The sequence below is a fragment of the Desmodus rotundus genome, chromosome 7 (genome assembly GCF_022682495.2).
Source record: "Desmodus rotundus isolate HL8 chromosome 7, HLdesRot8A.1, whole genome shotgun sequence".
Taxonomy (NCBI): Eukaryota; Metazoa; Chordata; class Mammalia; order Chiroptera; family Phyllostomidae; genus Desmodus; species Desmodus rotundus.
Window position 1 is genome coordinate 65,643,215 of NC_071393.1, and position 21,860 is coordinate 65,665,074.

The 21,860-nt window shown below is 40.4% G+C and overlaps 1 protein-coding gene across 8 annotated transcripts in view; it reads left to right on the forward strand.

The window, feature by feature from the left end:
• Positions 1 to 2,307: 2,307 nt before the first annotated feature.
• CHD8 (chromodomain helicase DNA binding protein 8) overlaps positions 2,308 to 21,860 on the forward strand; it is a 65,212-nt gene continuing 45,659 nt past the window's right edge. For 5 of the 8 annotated variants that reach the window (XM_024567452.4, XM_024567454.4, XM_053927479.2 and 2 more), the window contains exon 1: positions 2,308 to 2,440. The gene's annotated coding sequence lies outside the window, so the exon portion shown is untranslated. Of the gene's footprint in view, positions 2,441 to 17,585; positions 17,666 to 21,860 lie in introns of those variants that run through there. The other 3 variants (XM_024567457.4, XM_024567459.4, XM_024567453.4) reach the window with 2 other exon arrangements.

A 21,860-nucleotide genomic window follows, 5' to 3' on the forward strand; every position in this document is an offset into this window, starting at 1 on the left:
ATTATATCAAAGGTATTGGAAGAAGTACTCCTTGAGATATGTCCATTCTGTACTGGATTCTGCCCCTACTAGTAGTAGTAACAGTTAACACTGCACCACAGGAAGTTGGAAGACATTTTGGGTGTTGCTTTAGCATCACCCCATAATGCTTTGATTATGTTTTTATTTTTTTTTAAATCCTACTTCATTCCAAAAGGGATTTATTTGAGGCTGTTGAATTTGGGGTTAGCATGTACCCTCACACCTGGGGCAAAACTAAAGTATATATAACCCTACAGTTTCTGTACAGTTTTTCTTTACCAACCAAAAAAATCTTGAGTGATTATAGGCATCACAGCATTGATCAGAGAGCATTCTATCTAGAGCTGCTGCTTTCAGAGCCATTAAAGTATATCATTTTGATATTTTGGAGCCTATCTCTTTAATCCAAGAATCCTACATCCAGTTCTATTCTCCAAACCATTCATAACCTTCTATACTTGAGTATTTGACCAACTGTAAGATAAACACGAGAAACAAAAGTGCCTGGACAAATTCATGATCTGTGTTGATTATTGCTGATGTTCTGAGTGAAATGGTCATAAATTGTAGAAAATGGATCTTCCATTCCTGATGAAGAATGGTAGTAATGAGATAATAATGGGTGTTGGTTGGGTTTTGAAGGCCAAGACCATTGGAAATCTTATAATTTAAAGCAGTCTAAATCATACTATTACAGATCATTGCAGACAGCAGAAATTATTACACCAGACACATCCTTTCTTCTTTCTATAATGTCTATAACCTGTTCCTTTGATAGCAAGTTTATTTTCCTTTTAAAAAGATTTCATTTATTTTTAGAGAGAGGGGAAGTGAGGTAGAAAGAGAGGGTGAGAAACATCAATGTGTGGTTGCCTCTGGCACACCCCCAACTGGGGACCTGGTCCACAACCCAGGCACGTGCCCTGACCAGAATTGGAACAGCTACCTTTTGGGTTGTGGGATGATCCATACCAGTCAGGGCAGCAAGTTTATTTTGTATTCGATAAGCGAAGTAATATAGGTTCTCATTCTAAAAAACTAGTAATAATTAAGATCATATCTGCCTATGCATTTACAGACAAACACATTGTTCTGGTAAATCCAAATACCCCAAATTTGATATAATGATAGGGGAGACATTTGCCAACAGACTTTGTTCAATATGCAGGGAAATGTATGCAGCCAAGTCTTATCACCTCTGTGATAAAATATTGGCTCATCACTAAAGTCTCTGTGTGATAATGCAAATATGTTACTCCTTGGGAAATCCCTTTCATGATCTGGAACGACTACTTTCACTCCCCAGTTCAAAAAACAAAAACTTGTAGCAAATAGTTTAGACTAGGAGACAAAGGAAAATTCACTGAGCACAAGATTTCAGCCACTATAAAGTTATTTCCTTTCCAATTTAAATGCAGTTATTAGGAAGTTACTCTGCAGCCAATATTTTTAAGGCTGTCCCATAACTGGCTTCCATCGTTTGCTCTATTTGTATTCACCATACAGATAGTTCGTGTCTATTGATGAATTTAGGCCTTTAAGAAAAAGATGAAATCCTATCCTGTATCCTGTTTGCTCACTTCCTATAGATTTCCAGTCCTCTGTACTGTCAAAAGTCAGAACACTGGGTTAGAAGCATGTAGAATAGATAAATAACCTATGTTCATCTTATGCTGACACCCTGAGGAGTAAGGTGACTATAAAGGATTATTCCAGGAACTGGGAAAACCCACTATCTTTCTAAGAACTCACTTTTGCTGCTTTTATTTGGTAAGATCGCTTCACTCTTATGAGAGGGGGTGGTGGTTGCTTCTAACCGCATTCAGCATTATTCCAGAGTTTCTCTCCAACTGCTTATATAAAGGAGATTATGTTGGAGCTAGACCTAAGCAGTTCAACAGAACGCCAAAAAGAGCTCCAATTTCTTAAAGCATTCCCTCCTCCCTGTCCCCGAGGTACCAGCCCAATCCAAGATGGCTTCCCAGAAACAGGTAACTAAATGATTTAACTTAGAGCGCCCCCAAAGGCGGGAGTTAAAAGAAATGCCAAGAAACCTGAACGCCTGTGAACTGAGCTTTCAGAGGCGAGGTACCGCCCCTTTTATTTTCAATCAGGCATATCTGTGGTTACCTACGTACACTTCCGAGCCTTTTAGGACCTCCCACCCTCGAGAGACTTCCTGGATGGCACTCACACAACCCTGTTGGAAGAGAACAAGCATCGGCCCTGCTATTGGTGGATGGGAGAGTCAGTGGGCGGAGCCTAGCGAGAACGGACTACTTGCAAGCTAGATTGAGGCGAGGGCTGCCCATGCTCCGCCGGAAGGCCCCTTGTTCTCCAAAAGGGTGAGTGGAAACGCTGGCTGGAAGGAACGCTTCGGGAAACGCTGGCTGGAGAGGAAGCATCGGGACTGGTTCAGGTACGTTTCCCGCCCCTGCCTCTCCCGCAGTGCTGATTTAAGGGTCTCTGCATAAAACTAAGCCTCTTAGAATTGGTCTCAATAACTCCTCCTCCTCCGCGATCCACCGTCCCCTGCCCGTCCGCCAGTTGTTGAGGGATCAGGTGCAGAGTGATGCTCTGGACTGAACCACTCTCCTTTGTGAGAGGCTGGGGGAAGAGGCCGTCCGCTGGCTGCGGGGCCCGAGCTGCGCCAAGCCGCGAAGGGATCTGCCCTGATCGCTGTGGAGTTTTAGGGCTTGTCACTGCATTCCTGGGCGTGGTGTAGGTTTGGGGGCAGCTCCTTGTTCTCCTTGTTCCTTCCAAGGAGGGAAAACTCCCCGGTTCCTTTTGGTTACTCCGTACTTTGGACTCAGAAGCGGGAGGTTAGGGTTTTTGTTTTTTTCATGTTTGGCTTGTGTTTTTGTATTCTAATAAAGTTGAGTAGGAATGTTTGGGGTAACCGTGTGCAGACTGTTATACATTATTAGGTGTTGATTTCTGTGGATCTTTGGGAGAGAAGAGAAGGCTTTTGGAGAGTATTTAGAGATGGTGGGAAAAGAGGAACGCAAGCCTTGCATCTCCATTAACAGACCTGCAGAACTTTCTGGTTTTCAATTGCATTATATAAACTCTTTACTGGCAGAAGAACCCCCTCTTTATATCTTGGAGCGAATACAGTTTCTTTATTTACCTGTCTCTAATGTCGCAAGGAATTTTCCTGGCATTGCAGCAGCTGTGAAAATGCAGCAGCTCCTACCCTTTAAGGGGCAGCCCTGAAGTGATTAAAAGTCTTCAAAGAAAAGGTGTGTAATGGAGGTATATAGGTGTACAGATGTTTAGTGGACCACTCTTTTCAATAACTGAGCATAGTTGGGTCAAAAGTCAAAGACTTAGTACTCGATGTGTTTTTCTTTTAAAGAAAGTCTCAAACACAAGTCAGAGGAGCTGCATAATTGGTGACTACTGGTGCATCCTACCATCACACCAAAAGCACAGATTATTTAGTGTTCTGTTCTTCTGAGCCTGTCAGTTCAGTCAGGGATTCTCTGACTGTGTTATCCTTATTATCAGCTGAGGGCCCATCTGGTGTGGGACACTTTAGTACTAGGAGATGAGTTGGTGATGTGAATAATGTTCTCTGTTAGTTAATTATATAATTAGTCGTAGGTAAAAGAAAGTCTTCTGCTGCAGAATTTCTTTTGTATTGGTCACCGAATAGGTTTCAGAACAAATTGTCAACCTCTTAGGGCCAGAACATGAGAAGCTTCTCTTCCAAGTATTTTGGAGTTGTCCCACCCCATAAAAGAAAAGAAGAGTTATGATAAGGAAAACAACATTTTCCATTTAAGAAGACCTGGGTTGCAAGAGTGGCATACCAGTGGGTCTGCAAGGCAAGATGAAGGACACTGGCCAAAGACAGGGTAGGCTGTGTGTGAAGAGATAGGCTTGGTGGGAGGTTTAAAACTGAACTAGCAAAGGGGTAACAGATGGGGATAATGGATTTGATGGAGCAACTTGCACAATTCACACTACCCTTGCGTTTGATCTATCCTATACATCTGGTCTTTTGATTTTGTCAGTTCTCAAATTGACAAATTCATTTAGACATGGATAGAAAATGATAGAAATCTTCTGAGCTGGTTGTGAATCACTGGGAAACAGATCTTGTATTTCTCAAGACAGCCTTCTCTGCAGCACCGCTGGGTGTTAGGGTGGAAGAATCTTGGCGTTGTATTCACCACCACTGCAGAGTTTTAGTTGTAAAAGGAAATTTTGACACTTTATATGAAGGGTCGAGTTTCTGATAGGTGAGGTAGGATGGTGAGGGGAATCAGTGTTTAAAGGAAACCATTGCCCACATTTCCTTTCAAAGGGGTGAGATTTTTGCCCTGCCCGGATAGCTCTGTTGGTTAGAGCATCATCTCCATATGCCAAGGCTGTGCATTTGATCCCCTGTCAGGGCACATAGAAGAATCAACCAATGAATGCATAAACAAGTGAAACAACAGATCCATATTTCTCTTTCTCTCTCAAATCAATAATTTTTTTAAAAGGTGAGATTTTTCTATCACTTAAGAATTATTTGTAGTTGCCAAGAACTGTGCTTGCTTACTGAAAGAATGAGATTTGATATTCTCATTTTCTGAAAGAGTTACATTTTCACAGCTTTCAGATAGACGCCAAATGTTTTGAAGGTATGGTTTGTCCAAAGCCCTGCAAGAGTTAAGCTATCTTCTTAGTTTACGTCGAGCCTAATACCTCAGGGATAAACAGAAGACAAATATATTTCTGGACCTTTCACCCTCATCCCTAGAAGTCAGTCTTCTTCTGGAGTTGCATTTGAGCAAATCCCTGATCTGCAGGTCTTTGCATAGTGTCCCCTTACACTACTGTGACCAACCTGTAAGTACCGTACTTGCTATTTTACCTCAAACATTGGATTCTTTGACAGGCTATTGTTTCATATCTTACTCAGTTTAACTTTATAGATCTCTTTAATTAATTTTATATTCTTTTCCTCATAGAATTGGTGGTCTTCCTTTCATCATCCCATTATGATTTTGCTCACTTCACTTGTTTTTATTCACTGACTTTGCACATTTTGCTTCTGTCTTGCTGAGGCCTTTTAAGGAATGTAAAGAAATACTGATGTAGTTCCTTTGGTACCCAGTACTCAAGTGATAGTTGTATTTCTATATAAAGCTGTTGAATGAACTGTTTACTGTTGCCAAAGCATTTATTTAACTAGTTATTACATTCTAAATTTTATTCTGAATAAACCTTTTCCTCTTTTAACCTCTCAGTTTTGTTATGTGTGCATATGTATGAAGTTGTAATTTAGCTCTTTTTTGTGTGTTTTCTAACTCGTTTATATTGCCTTTAAGATGTTCATTGTATTTGTACTGCAAAATAAGTCTGCCCCTTTGCAGTTACTGGATGTTTTCAATTTAAACCACAAAGTATGTTAGTCTCTGAGATTTCTCATTACACTGTTCTGTAGTGTGTGTGTGTGTGTGTGTATCCCTTTTACTACCCATTACTTTCTGTCCTTCACGAGGCTCTTAGTTGTTTAATGAAGCAAAATGGTCAATTTTAAAATATCTTAATTCTTGCCTTCACATTATAGCAGGTGACTTTTAAAAATAAAATACTTAATTTTCTACCCTTAATAATATGATAATCAAAATCCAGCAGACATAAACAGAAACTAGACTGGCATAGATAATTGTTGTACATTCGCTTTCAGTAGGGATGCATCCAGGAATATATTCTAAACAGTGCAACTTAGACAACGCTCTAGCCTCTTTAATTTCAGACTGTCTAAATATATTCTTATTAGTTTGTTTGCAAAGAGTTCCCAGAACATCAGACTCACTCCTATTCGAATAAAAATACACAAAAAAATTTCAAAGACAAATCAACGATTTTTCAAAAAGTATTTGCTCTTAAGCATAATTATTAAGAAATTACTGGGTTTGTCATGGAAAGAATGAAACATCCCTGATTTTATTCCCTCTGTATATTTCCAGAGAAGTTCATCGTGTATGACTTCATTTTATTTGGCATTTTCGGACTTTATTTCATTTAAAAAATGTAATTGAGTGGTATGCTACTCAAATTACTAGGTAATAATAGGACTGTGCTTCTTTTCTCCCTTGTACGTCAGTACAGTCTGATAGTTCTAATAATTCTGATAGTGTCCCAATATGCCAGTAATTAGCAATTTTGTAATAACACCTTTTTGTTTTGAGAGTCTGTAATTCTCCTAAAACTATGTCAATACTTTTCTGAGAAAGGAAGTATATTAACTTAATTCTTTCTTTTTAAAGATTTTATTTACTTTTAGAGAGAGAAGGGAGGGAGAAAAAGAGGGAGAGAAACATCAATGTGTGGTTGCCTCTTGAATGCCCCCTACTGGGGACCTCGCCCACAACCCAGGCATGTGCCCTGGCTGTGAATGGAACTGGCAACCCCTTGGTTTGCAGGCCGGCGCTCAGTCCACTGAGCCACACCAGCCAGGGCAGATTTTTTTTAAAATTTGTTTATTTTTAGAGAGAGGGAAAGGAGGGAGAAAGAGAGAGAGAGAGAAACATCAATGTGTGGTTGCTTCTTGTGTGTCCCCTACTTGTGGCCTGGCCCTCAACCCAGGCATGTGTTGTGACTGGGAATCAAACTGGCGACCCTTTGGTTCACTCAGGGCAGGATGAGTGGTTTGAGGTTGGCACTCAACCCACGGAGCACACCAGCTAGGGCTTAATGCTTAATTCCATCTGAGAAAGAATTTCAAGAGCTATAAAGTCTCGGGTTTCTCATATTGTCTTTCACTGTCATTATAGAACCCTTTGGAATACCCAAAGGGGTTTTTTTTTACCCCCACAACATACTTTGGGAGTCCACTACCTCTTTGGGAATTATTCCTTTGGGACATGAGTTTTCAGGTGTACATTGTCCCTTTAATGATACGGGATTTTCTTTTTGGTAAGTCCTAGAAGAAACCGGTGATTTCAGTAGTTGAGCTGCCTATTGAAAGCCCAAATCATAGCAGGATTTCATAATAGAATGTTTTTATCAGATAAATATCTGCCTAAATAAACTGTATGATTGGGAACATTTTTCTGGATTTTTGAATAGGGGCTACCAAGTTGCATGAATACTGAACTTTTTACTCAGTGTTTTCTTCTTCATTGCTTCTACTCAGTACTCAGTTATTCTCTTTTTTTACCCCTTGTCTGGGGAGTGGGGTACATGAGACTGCTGTTTATTAACATGTCAATTCTTCTGTAAAATGTAGTGCTTTTGCCTGTTTTTCTGGTATGTCTCCTGTAGGGGCAATCTTTTTTATGAGGTCTTATATATATATAGGTAGTGGTGACTTCCACTCACTGCTCTCCTGAAAGTCATGGGAGTCAAAATTTGAGGCAGCCGGATCTGGGCAATATGAACTACCAAGGAGCAGCCTGGTTAGTTGGGGAACTGTAGGTTCCCACGAGCAGGTATTGTGAAGTAAATGGAGTAAGTAGTATGAGCTAGACACTGGCATCATTCCTGCAAAGATGAAAAATGACTAACTGAATTACCTGGATGTTGCCCTAGACACCAGTGCTGGTTGAAATCTTTTCCATGGTTTTGAGGTTAAAGGGTTGTACTATTCTCTCAGCACAGTATAGCTAGAGTCCTTTCATCCTGCCCAGCAGTGCTGCATTTGTAATGGTGAAACTTTTACATCTGTTTCAGTATCCCACTATTCTGCTTAGCAGATCAGCTCAGCCAAGTCTCAAAGGAGCAATTTTGCTTTGAGAGAAAACTTTATTGGTAAACTTTTAAATTATTGGAGAATAATAAACTCCTTTTTATTTGCCTACTGTGTGCCAAACATTGTATATTATCTCTTAATCTTCAGAATAATCCTGAAATGTATGTGATGTTAACTTCATTTTATGGAAGAGAAGAAAATAAGACAGTGAGGGCAGGTAACTTAACTAGGGGTAGGACTCTGGTCTGTTGGACTCTAAAGCTCCATCTATTGTCCAGCCTCCCCTTATTTAAAAGTTCAGTGCTGACCCCTGTGCAGAAGTGTCTTTGTCCACAACATGAGTCAAGGAGGCATCCAGTAGCTGTCAAAACTGTACCTTTGGCAGTTGTAGAACCTTGAGGATGTAAAATTTCTTTTTGTCTTTGTATCTCTGTTAAAAGGCAAAAATAATAATTTGTTTCTCTTATTTAACTTAGTTATCTTGAAGATAAGATTATGTATACTTTAAGCTCCACAGAGGAAAATCACTTGGTCAGTCTTGCAAATAACTATTTTTTAACCAATGCACATCAGACTGGCACACTAAATTTTCATTAGTCCCATGTCACTAGGGTCATTTTTGTGCCTCGAGGCACAAGTGTGGTAATAGTGCTTTATAATGTTTCTTCTTCCGCTGCCACATACACCTTTTTAACATAAATGTTGCAAGGAAAGCAATCCCTCCTAAATAAAATATTTGTATTTTTCTGTTAGACTGAACAAATGTATTGTATATGGCCCAGTTAAAGTAAAGCATGTAAGAGTGGTGTGTGAGAGCATAAAGAGGACCAGGACTTATGCCAGGTGACCAAAAGCATCATCATATACAAGGATATATTGATCCAGTTAGATATTCCTCATCTGGAACCCAGAGTATTATGTTCACCTTGGTGACCACGTGCAGGAGAAGAGGAACTTCTCCAGATCCAGTCTAACTTGACCTAAGGGCATAAGGATTAGTCTCTTATTTTTCTGTTTCAGACTTAGACCAAAACTCTGGGGTTTTACTGGGGGGGGAAATCGTTAACGAGTGACTTAAAAATGAATCCATGCTCTATTTTCAAGTCATGGGGATATAGTGTCATCCATTTGCTTCTTGCCACAGCTTTAAATTGGCCACCACTGAGGCCTTATGGGCGCAAACCTAAAGAAAATGACTGAAATTTCATTGCTTCCAACAGTGATTATCACACTTTAGAAAACAGGTTTTTAAGTGTATTACCTATAGCCCCTTTTGCTATACGTAAAAGCCGTGTCTACTGCAGGTCCTAAAAAATGAAGATGCTGATGATTTTATAATGCCTCTTCTCAGTGTCCCTGGTAGGAAATGTGCCACTGCCCTTTGTTATTATCTCTGCAGTCTGGGGGAAGCCCTTACTTTTGCTCAGAAATCTCCCCATTATCTCTCCACAACCTCACTCCTACAAACCTTTGGCTGGAAGTTGAAAATGCATCCCTTCAACAAATGTACACTGAATGTCCATTGCCACCTCATAAACAAAGGGCATGTTGTAACGAACCAGTCACACACAGCTCTTGCCCATGTGGAACTTGCATTCTGTTGTACTATGGGGGAGGTGAGGCATCAAACAGTTAATTATTCCATAATCAGTTGTTCAATCTCTACTACAAAAAAGAAGTTATGGATGTTGCAAGACAATTTATAATAGGGGCATGTAACCTATAGTCTAGTATAGTACAGAGGTTAAGATTGTGACTTCTGAAGCCACACTGCCTAAAATTGAATCTGGCACCACTTTTCACTAGCTGTGGGATGTTGGGCAAATTATCTTCCTATGCCTCAGTGTCCTCATCTATAAAATACAGATAGTTATTTCAGGCTTAAGAAAATGAAATAGGTTTACATACAGGATCTGGCACACATAATACCCTTTTTATTATAAATTCTTTTATATTTTTATTTTTAGATTTTATTTATTTATTTTTAGAGAGGGCAGGGGGGAGGGAGAGAAACATCAGTGTGTGGTTGCCTCTTGCCCAGCTCCAACTGGGGACCTGGCCTGCAACCTAGGCATGTGCCCTGACTGGGAATCAAACCGCAACCCCCCAGTTCACAGGCCAGCACTCAATCCACTGAGCCAGACCAGCCAGGGCACAAAATCTTTCATTAGAAAATCATAAGAATTCTGTCATAAGCAGGGAATCATAAGTAGTTCTATCACATAACACTATCACCAGCACACCATTTGACATTTTAGGTGAAATGTTCAAATTAAAACTATAAATTATGACACCCATATTGTTACCCTGCCAACCACACTCAAGCAGACATTACTTCTGCTGGACTCTGTATTTGTATTGTTTAGAAGAGTAGAAGTATACCTGACATGTAATGTAAACTGCACAAATTTGGTTGTTTTTTGTATGGGAAATCAGGGAAAGCTTTTTTTTTTGAAATGTTGAAATGAGCTTTGAAGGATAAGTAAAAATTAAATAGGCAGAATGGAAGGGAACCACTTAGAAGGTAGTTGCACTAGTTCAGGGAAATGAGGATGGTAAATTGATCCAGAATGGCAATAGTGGCGGTAGTGGATGGTTTGGAGGTATATTTAAGAGGTAAAGGTAGGATTTAAAAATATTGGATATAGGTGGTAAGGAAGAGGGTCTCTGGTCCCTGCAGCCATGACTGAATAGGAGATGCTGGAGGGTGATTACCATCTTTATGTGCGTGCATGGTGGTGGGGATGGAGGAAGCGAGAGAGATCGCCAAGGAATCAGACTTCCTGAGGTCATAAGTCCCTCGTAGGACCTTGTAGGGTCCTACGAGGGACTTTATAGGGAGAACTGGACAAGTAGGTCAACCAAGGAGACTGGACAGACTACCAAGAAGAGCTATTAGTAAGTAAATGGATATACAGGTCTGGAGATACAAATGAGAGATATAAGCATATAGATAATTTTTGTGGAAAAAATAACTTTTGAGGTCTTGAGTCTGAATTAGACATTCTTGAAAAGTATAGAATGAGAAATAAAGAGGGCTCTAGGACCAAAGCTTTGTGAATTTCAACAGTTAAAGGCTGGTAGAGGAAAAGAATAGCAAAGGAGAAGTGGCCACAGAGGTACAAGGAAAACCAGAAAAGTATCATGTCCTGGAAGCCACCCCCAAAAAGTGTTGGAAAGTGTTACTGTTTTTTTCTGAAATCTTTATGGCCCTTCCTTGGATCCCTGAGAGTCTTAACTTAGGTCTCTCACCACTCAAAGTTGTATACTAGTGATCTAGAACATCTACAGCAGGTTTAGACTGATCAAAGCCAGTTGGTTGAACATTATCTTCAGACTCTAGAATCTAAAGTGCAGTTATTCCCATGTGCCTTAAATTAGATTTAATATAAAGGAAGAGAGCGAGAGTGTATATTTAAGTTTGTAGGAATTAACCTGCTGAAATTAACAAATTATTTTGGAGGCCATTAATCTGAGTGGTGATGCCCACTAAAGCTGATTAGGCAGACACACCGGCAAAATTTTTTCCCAACTGTCTATCTAGCAACATTTGTTGAGTACCTCCTAGGGCATAGTAGTTATATGCCAAATATTGTGTTAGATGTTTCATTAATCCTAATTAGTTAGTGGTCCTGTAACATAACCCTCCTTTGTAGAGAGGAATGAATTCGAATCAAAAAGGTTAATATACTTGGTGTGATAAAGATCTGAACCCACATCCCTCTGACTTGAAAGCCCATAGTACCTCCATATACAAATATATATAAAATACAAAATAGAAGATAATTATTCTTTTTTTAAACAAAGGTTTTATTTATTTCTAAAGAGGAGAAGGGATGGAGAAAGAGAGGGAGAGAAACATGGACATAAAAGGGACACATTGATATGGCTGCCTCTTGCAAGTCCCCAATCAGGGGCCCCGCCTGCAACCCAGACATGTGCCCTGACCGGCAATCGGACCAGCAACCTTTTAGTTTACAGCCCACTGAGCCACACCAGTCAGGGCAAAGATAATTATTCTTTTTAAAAAAATTTCTAATAATACAGTTTATTTAACCCAATATACCCAGAATATTACAATTTATTTCTTTGACTTCATATTTTTAATTTTTAATATCTTTTATTATTTATGCTATTATAGTCCCATTTTTTTCTCTCCTTTATTCCTCTCCACCCTGCACCCCCACTCCCACCCACACTCCCTCCACTTAGTTCATGTCCATGGGTCGTACATATAAGTTCTTTGACTTCTCCATTCCCCATACTATTAACCTCCCCTGTCTATTTTGTACCTACCATTTATGCTTCTTATTCCCTCTGCCTTTTCCACCACTCTCCCCTCTCCCTCTCCCTGCTGATAACCCTCCAGGTGATCTCCATTTCTGTGATTCTGTTCCTGTTCTAGTTGTTTGCTTGCTTTGTTTGTTTGTTTAGATTCAGTTGTTGATAGTTATGAGTTGTCATTTTACTTTTCGTATTTTTTATCATCTTTTTTTCCTAGATAAGTCCCTTTAACATTTCATATAATAAGGGCTGGGAGATGATGAACTCCTTTAACTTGACCATATCTGGGAAGCACTTTATCTGCCCTCCTATTCTAAGTGACAGCTTTGCTGGATAGACTAATCTTGGATGTAGGTTCTTGCCTTTCATGACTTGGAATATTTCTTTCCACCCTCTTCTTGGCTGTAAGGTTTCTTTTGAGAAATCAGCTGACAGTCTTATGGGAACTCCTTTGTAGGTAACTGTCTCCTTTTCTCTTGCTGCTTTTAAGATTCTCTCCTTCTCTTTAATCTTGGGTAATGTAATTATGATGTGCCTTGGTGTGTTCCTCCTTGGGTCCAGCTTCTTTGGGACTCTCTAAGCTTCCTGGACTTCCTGGAAGTCTATTTCCTTTGCCACATTGGGGAAGTTCTCCTTCATTATTTTTTCAAATAAGTTTTCCATTTCTTGCTCTTCCTGTTCTCCTTCTGGCACCCCTATGATTTGGATGTTAGAACATTTAAAGATGTCCCAGAGGTTCCTAAGCCTCTTCTCATTTTTTTGAATTCTTGTTTCTTCATTCTGTTCTGGTGGAATGTTTATTTCTTCCTCTGCTCCAAATCATTGATTTGAGTCAAGGTTTCCTTCCCATTACTGTTGGTTTTCTGTACATTTTCCTTTATTTCACTTTGCATAACCTTCATTTTTTTCTCTATTTTGCTACCATACTCAACCATTTCTGTGAGCATCCTGATTACCAGGGTTTTGAACTCTGCATCTGATATCTTGGGTATCTCTTCACCGCTCAGTTCTATTTTGGGGGCTTTGATCTATTCTTTCATTTAGGCCATATTTTTTTGCTTGGCGCACCTGTTACATAGTAAGGGGCGGATCCTTAGGTATTTGCCAGGTTGGGGCAACCCCTTTGGCTGTGTTGTGGCACTGTATGTGGGGGAGGGGTTAGAGAGGAAACAGTGCTGCTTGCTGAGCTCTAGGTGGCTTTCAGTCACTTCCCCCAGCAAGTTGGCTCTTGTGGTGCTAATTCCTGTGTGGGTGGGTATGTGTACATTCTAGGACCCTGTGGATCTCTCCAATGAACTCTCCTGTGGGGCTGGCACTTTCTCCTGCTGCTGCAACCCCCACAGGTTTTTTCACTCAGGTTTTGAGGCTTTATTTCCCCAAGTGGGAACCCTGGATGTCATGGTCTGTCTCACTCCCCAGTTGTTCCTCTTGGTTCATCCGCACGCAAGTGTGGGACGGCCAGGTCTGCCAACTGAGGCTTCGCCTGGTCTACCAGCCGCCACCTTGCCTGCCCCAGTCCTCCAGCCACCATCTTGCCAAGATTCCTCTCCACCAGGCTACCCCTCTCTGTTCCTCCTACCAGTCTGGATGAATGTTTCTTCTTTAAAGCCTTGGTTGTTGGACTTCCATATAGTTTAATTTTCTGGCAGTTCTGGTTATTTTTTGTTTTTAAATTTGTTGTTGTCCTTCTTTTTGGTTGTACAAGGAGGCAAAGTGTGTCCACCTATGCTGCCATCTTGGCTGGAAGTCTATTCTTAAAAAGTTCTTTAAAATGCTATGAAAGCTCATATCTGACTGATAACGTTGGGCTTGACAATGAAAATAGGGATCAAGGTTTTCGATTATTAAATACAATGGAAGAAAAGAAAGAAAATGAATCCAATAGATATTTTAAAGTTCTTATATTATTGGACATTTTGCTTTGTTCAATATAATTGATTACTCTTTTCCCCTGCAATACTCTGCTATCTTTGCCTCTGTGACATTGCCCTCTCTGCTGCTCTAGTTTTTCCTTCTCTAGTTGCTTGGTAGGTGTATTTTATTCTGATTCTTAAATCCTGATGTTCTCCTGGGTTCTTCCTTAGCTTTTCTCACTCTACATGAAAAAATCTCAACAATTGGGGTTCCAGCTAAGCGTTTTGTTTAGTCTTTATAGCATTTAAAACATTCTCTTTTATTTTTTTTATTGTGCAGTGTACATTTAAAACTTAGAAGATTTACATAAAACTCTTATTTCTGGCTTTTGAAAAATCTGAAGTTCTTGCTCAACTTTGGATGTGTATTTCCATATGGCAGCACTTAACTACAGCTGATAGCAGCAACTCTTTGGAATGGATATGGGTTCTCCAGTTCTTCACAGACCCCAGCATTCTCTATTGTCTCCCCAACAGTATTAATGCAGTTTTTTGTATACTTGCTTTGCTCTTCACACTCCCTGGGTAATCTTCACTCCCATTTAGATACTGGTGACTCTAAACCGATATCAAGCCAACGATTAGAGTTATACATCCAACCTCCTATTGAATATCACTACTTAGCATACTATAGGTAACTCAAACTCAACATAGTTGAAGTCATCTTTGCCTCTAAACTCCAAATTCTACTAATTTTTATCCTGTAAGTATACTTGGCTCTATCCCTTCCTTCCCATCAATACCTTTTGAACCACATTGCTATGATTCAGGCCCTAATCATCTTGTTAGGATCCTTGTTTGCAAACCATAAAAATCATCTTTTGGCTAACTCAAGCAGAAAGGGAATTTACTAGAAGGATATTGTATGGTTCACAAAATCAACAGGAATGCTAGAGCATGTGGTTTAGAAAATGATCTAAAACCAAGAGAGGTTAGAGAAATGGAGAACATAGTCAAGGTCATACCAGTGAACATTCTGTTTAAGAAGGTGATTGTTGTCTAACTCCTTGGTTCTGGGTCTTTGCGTTACCTTTTCAAAGTCAAAGTTCCCTTAAGAAGTGTCCAGTTTAAGTAGCCTAGGTCATGTGTATACTTTGTCTCTGCCAGGAAGAGAAGGTGGGACCTCCTCCTCCAACCTCCCATCGCCCTACCCCCGGCTCTATAGTGGGAGGTAATATCTAGCCTCCCACTGAAGACTCTTACCAGGGCTATTCCCCCAATATAGGAAGGGTGCTTTTGGTTGCTGGGCAGGAACAAAATTAGCAAATATCTAGTATACAAACCTTCTTGGGACTACCATAGTAGCCTTCTAACTACTTCTGTGTCCTCTGTCCCCTTATTCTCCAAATCTCTTCTCTATCTGGCAGCCAGAGTTAGCTAACCAAAATGCAATTCTGGTCACGTCATTCCCTGTTTCAGTGGGTTGGGCATCGTCCTGCAAACAGAATGGTAGCCTAATGGTCACAGGTTGATTCCCGAGTCATGGCACATGCTTGGGTTGCTGGCCCGTCCCCAGTTGGGGACCTCTGAGAGGTAGCCAGTCACTGTTTATCTCCTGCTCTTTCTCCGTCCCTTCCCCTCTCTCTAAAATAAATTCTTTTTTTTTTTTTTAAAGAAAAAATGCTTTAGTGTGGTATTCAAGACCCTCATTGCAGGGTCTGGCCTTTACCTATTCTTTCAGTCTCATCTCTCTCTAATTTCTTCTTTGTGATCTGTACTTTGCAAGACTGAACTATATTAGAGTGTCTGCTACATGTTTCATGTTGTTTCTCATTGCTGTGCTTTGTCTTTCCTCTTACTGTTTTTGCTGCCTGCATACCCTTTCCTGTAGCCTAATTACCTTCCCTAGTTAACTCCTTGTCCATTAAGAAACTACTTCCTTGAATCCTTATCTTATTAAGTTATTAAGTACCTTTCATCTGTTTCTGTAATAGCCCCCTGCTTATTTCATTGCATATATTATTACCATGTATTGTAATTGTTTACATTTGTCGCTACTGTCATAATCCCTACTCTTTACCCTCTCCCCACATATACTCAAATATACACCTACATATTGTGAGTTCTTTGAGGGTAAAGATCATGTCTATTCATCTTTGGTTCTCTAATACTCCCTCATTACTTGGTATATCATATGCTCAGTAAATGCTGAGATAGTGAAGAGTAAGTTGTCTTTTTTCCTAGCTTATAAGTGTATATGTGGAAGAACAGTGGAAAATAAAACTGGAAAGGCAAAATGTGTTCTTAAGATTTATGTGTTAAATGACAGGGAACCTTTGAAAGTTTTTAAGTCTCTACTGATTTGGCCCTACTGTATTTTAGGAAATTAATCTGGTAGCAGAATGGATTAGTTATGAGGCACTTACTTAGGCAACTAAATAAATAAAGAGTCAGAAACAGAAGAGTCAGACTATAAGAATCCTAACTTTGCCACTTAATTTCATAGTTGAATCATTCTACTCTCTAAGTGTCAGTTTTCTCATCTGAACAAGAGGGCAGACTTCGTATGATTGCTAAAATCTTTGCCAGCTCCAAAGTTTGGCCCTGATATATTGCAGGAGTCAATGGGACTTGGCAAATGACTGGATGGTGGATATAGGAGAAGGTTTCAGGGACACCTTTTGAGATTTTGAGCCTGAGTGAATAGGAAAACAATGTTGCTGTTTACAGGAGTGGTAATTGAGTGTTCCTAGCAATAGTGGTAATGCTAGGATGTTTAAAAATAGGAGATCTACAGCCAAGTTGATCTGCTTCCTCGTTGGTGTTCCAGAGTACAGAACATAGGATTTCAATGTTGAGAATGGTTACATTTCAGGGGAAACATGGTCAGGAAGTCAGTAACTGTTTTTAATAACAGTTTACTTTGGGGGATTTAAGCATGCACCATCCCGGAATTGACTAGTCTCATTGGGAATGAGTGGTCTCAAGTGGCATTGCGAAGTGGACACTAGCTAGTATGTCAAAGAGGCTGAGTTTCAACGGAAATGAGGTGGGGGCAGACCACCAGGTTTTGAGATGAGGAGTTGGGTGTGTGTTTTGGAGGGGTGGGGGCCGGGAATTGTTAAGAGGCCTCCTGGAAAGAGGTAACTACTGCCCAGCTCCACCCCCCCACCCCCCACCCCCGTTGGAGTGTCAAGTATGCAAACCAGTATTTGGAGTTGTGGCAGAAGGAGTGTCTTATCTTTTAAGAGTAAAAAGTGCCCCATGTTCGTCAACTGGGCAGCTGTACTCCCATGATGAAGGGAAAATTTGGCCCCTTTCAATGGATGGGCTAAGGTGTAGTCACTACAGCAGAGGGTTTGACAGGGCTGCTAGAAGGCAGGGAATTCAGGGGGAAGCAGAGTTGGCCTAGTGTGGAGCCCTCCTTCCTGAGTTTATACTCTTTGGTGTGCAGAATACAGTATAGGTTGTAGGGAATTTAATCCCTGGGACTAGTTTCTTGCAGCATGAGACCGTTCCTCTGGCCAGGCCCCTTTTTTTTCAAGCAAGCTGCAGGCTCGCCTCGGCCCTAGAAACCGGATAGGCCTCTCCGTGCGCTCTCAAACTAACTCGTGGTGGCGGGGGAGGGGGAAGCTCTCCCAGTCCCACCCTTTGCGCTGTTTTGTGTCTGGTCTTTTCTCGTGATTGGCAGTGTACTTCAGCCAATCAGGGTGTGGGGCGGGCTGGCGCAGCATATTAGGTTGCGCAGGAGGAGGGGGAACTGGTGCTGGAGAGACAGCGAGAGGGGCGAACTGGCCCCCCCACGCCGCTGCAGGTAAAGGCACCTCTCTTCCCCCGTGGGGGTGAGGCACAGCTCCTTTTCTCCTTCAGGGCTTGTTGGCCTTCCAGGCTGTAGCTTCCGCCCTAACATTGCTCCCACCCGGGCATCCACCCCCCCCCCCCCGCCCCCCGCATCTTCCCATCTTGGCCATCCCCACTCTGGAGGGCACCCCGCTAGCTCCCTCCTTCAAGTGCATGTACCTCATCTCCATCTTGGGGCGCCAGTTGCCAGAAATTACCCATCTCTGCTGTATGGGCCTTACTGGCACCAACCCCGGCAATATGAGCAGGTAATGTAACCGGGTTCCCGCCACCCCCCACCTCCCAGTCGCGTTTCTCTGTTCAAAACCCCTGACTTCCTTACCTTGCCCCTTCCCGTATTTCACATGAGTACATAATTTCTGTAGTTTCTTCTTTACCATCTGAACATACGTACATGCTTTTAGTTTTCATAATTGCCTGTTTTGCTTTTCTTGTTTATTCATAAGGGCTCACTTTATCAGCCATGTTTGCCCCCAGATGTCCATAACCTGATTGAGGTGCACTTTTTCCTTAAGTAATTGGGAAAACAAAAACAGTAGCCACATTTAGCAGTGAGAATGGTGAAGATAGAGGAAATGGCCTGGGATATCAGTCTTCTTGGGGGGAATCTTCTGAGTGGCTCCAAGTTAAAAGCTCCGTTTCTAATGGTATGTGTCCTTCCATCCTGATCCCTAGCTGATCATAAATTGTGATTACATTCTCCTTGGGTGTTTGTTTCCCTTTTTTTTATAAGATGTGAAACCCTTTGGGTCTCACAAATGTCTCCACAGTACAGTTTTTAAATCCTCTTTTAAAAGTATATTGGTGATTTTCATTTTAGACCTTCTGATTATTTTCAAGGGATTTCTTATTTAAGCTGCTTCTGAGCATCTTGTGTTTCAGTAACATGTTTATGTCTTATCTGCAGCTGATCCTCTTGAAAGGATACAGTTTCCAATAATGATTTATACTTTGAAGTAAGATAGTTTGTTATTTTCTGAATCTTTGAACAGATAGAGGTTAAATGGTCATGGGTGGTACTTTGAAAAAATACATATTACCAAAAAAGGCCTGCATTTGTCAATATGGCATTTGTTCATTATCTTCTAAGAGGATGGGCAGTACAGAGAAATATCTACATGGAGAATGGATATCTGTAGTTCAGTTTATATAGATTTACCTATTAGACAACTGGATTAATCTCTGTTGCAGTGCTTCTCATCCATCATAAACAATAACTGCTACATTCCCTTCTGAGAGTACATAAGAAATCATATCCCACCACAGAGCTGTTGATAACCCTTCCAAGCCAGGCATGCTGCTGCTTACTCTGCTCCCCCCAGGCCCCTTGTCTTTCATACGTCCTCACTAGCCAAGAAGATGTTGTCCAGTTTTACTGAATAGTAACAAACAATGAGCTGTGTTTTCCCTTTTCATTTGATAAATATAAAATTATGATATTGAGTACACATTTCAAACTGCCATTCCTCCTATTCCCCAGTTGAGAATCATTGCTTTGTTGACAAGTATGGGAAGATTGAGATGGGAAAGTATATAGAGTTGAATTAAAATAAAGTCTTTCATGTTTAGACAGAAAAATTATCAAAATTGGCAAGGGTAAGGAGACATGTAAAATAAGAAAAGGAGAATTGGAACTCTGGATTTCAAAAAAAAAAACAACAAGAACTATATTAAAGGTGATAAAACTGCAGAAGAATAGCAGTTTAGACTTACATGGAAGGGAAAGAGTAGTTACCCCTTTAAAAAGGAAGTAGGTGAGATGAGGGGCGATTATATAAAGTATTTCTTATATACTTTGTGTTATAGTGTTAGCTAGGTGGTTGTTTAGGTAAGGTTTTGGATTTTAACTTTAACTAACTAGTTTGTTCCACTTCTCCCTGACTCTTAACCCTCAACGTTTCTGTCATTAGTTTGGAATTAGTGAAGTAATTAATTGCAATCATTAAACTCTCTTTCCTTTTGAATATATACGTGTGTTTCTCTTTTGGGCAGTGGTATGACTTCTTTACCTAGGCACTTTGTTTGGGGTATCTAAGTGCTTATATATTTGAATGCTTAAACTCTATTTTTACTACAAAGGTTTGAAGTATGGGATAGAAGAGTATGGTACATAGGCCAGATGTGGATGGATACGGCTAGGGTGACCCATAAGTAAGAATAGGAGGAGTGAAGAAAGAGGGAGGTATGTTGGGAGAGATTTAATCTTTTGAGAGGTAAGGACAGTATCAAGGTGGGAGTTAGAAAGGAGCAGGAGACTAGGATTTAAAAATATGTACAATATGAATTAGGTCAGTAGAAGTGAGTTGATGGGATGAGACTGAAAAGCTGTAAAACTTCGTGGTGAGGCTTTAAGTCAGTGGTGAGGTTATTTAAATTATTGGGCCCATACTGAACCAGGAAAAGCAGAAATTTGACCCAAAAACTGGGAAGGGAGAAAAATGGTAAATGCATTGATCTTTAGAGACATATAGTGCTTGAGTTATATCGAGGGTAGAGGGGGAATAAGGAAATATTTCAGAAACTTATCTCATTCTTTAGTGGAAAAACACAACTCTTTCAACTTGGCTGGGTGGTTCAGTTGGTTGGAACGTCATCCCATACATCAAAAGATCTTGAGTTTGATCCCCAGTCTGTGCAGGAGGCAACCTATGGATGGTTCTCTCTCACATTGTTGTATCTCTTCTCTCTTCCCCCATTCCCCCTCCTTCTTCCCTCCCTCCCTCCCTCTCTCTGTCTCTAAAGTCAGTAAACATATCCTCAGGTAAGGATTAAAAAAGAGTTCTTTCTCTGACTGAGATTGGAAAGAGTTCTTTCTCTGACTGAGATTGGGCTGTTGTTGAGGGAAGAAAGAGCATTTGGATGACTAAATAGCAGTGGAAAGGGCAAAATACCCCATGGAAGAAAAAGCAAGTTATAAACTATTTTAAGCATAAACTTCTAGTTAGTGGAAACTTTCCCCGTAGTTTTTATATGACACCTAACTGTTAGATATTTAGTGTTAACTTCTCTTGGGTAGTGTAACTTCTCTGACACTGAATAGGAGGTGAAAGAGACTAACTAGCATAGCAAGGGCATAACTAGAAAAAAGTTGATGGTAGTGTTGAGGAAGTTTATAAAATTATTGAGTCAATTTTTACTTAATGAAGAAACGTTGATAACTTTTCTGATCATCATTTTGAGTAGCTGGGGCAGGGAATTAGATAGGAGAGGCTGGAATGAGCTGGTGGAATTAGTTTACCCAGGAGAAGGAAGTGATAGGGATCCTGCATGAGATGTGAAGGGTACCCTATTACTGAAGCAAGGGAGATCTTGTTTAACACTGGTGGAGATGCCGTGTATACTCTGTAATTTTGACTGATGTGCCAGCTATTGATGAGTCTGTTCTTTTTATCTATTTCTGAGTTTCTGGGATATTTACCCATGTTGCTATATTGTTTTATAAGGACAACTGGAGTGGGTTAAGGAAGAGAAAAAGTTTGGGGGTTGTGTGGGAAAGCTTTCTTGAGTCAATACTCAAGAAACTGTGAGTCACTTACACTGTGTCACTTAAAAGTTTCTTCTCTGGTGTCTTCTAAAAGTTAGGAGAAATGGTTTTATCAAGCAAGGCTTTCTTGAATTGTCATATTCTGACATCATATTACAAAGAACAGAAAAAACATTTAATTGTTGCTATTATAATTCATTTTGTTGGTTCTTTTTCCAACATTTTCATGAACTTGAAGCCCCAGATGTGGATTTAGTGAACATACTTCCAATTATTGTAGAACAGTTTTTCAAGATGGGAAGCTTTCTACTGTCTCATCTTAGAATCAGGGAATACCATGTAGGGGTGTCCAACCTTTTGACATGTCTGGGCCACACTGGAAAAAGAAGAGCTGTCTTGGGCCACACATTAAATACGCGAACACTAACAAAAACTGATGAGCAGAAAAAAAAAGGGGGGGTTAAATAAATTTATAATTTTGTGTTGGGTCACATTCATAGCCATTCTGGGCCGCATGCGGGCTACAGGTTAGACACCCCTGATTAGTGTGTATAAGGCCTAAATGTTTCATTCCAGATACTACAAGCAAATACATTAACTCAAATATTTTTTAAGCAGCTACTATATGATATCCTGCTGGTTCTTCAGGGGTCCACAGATAAAT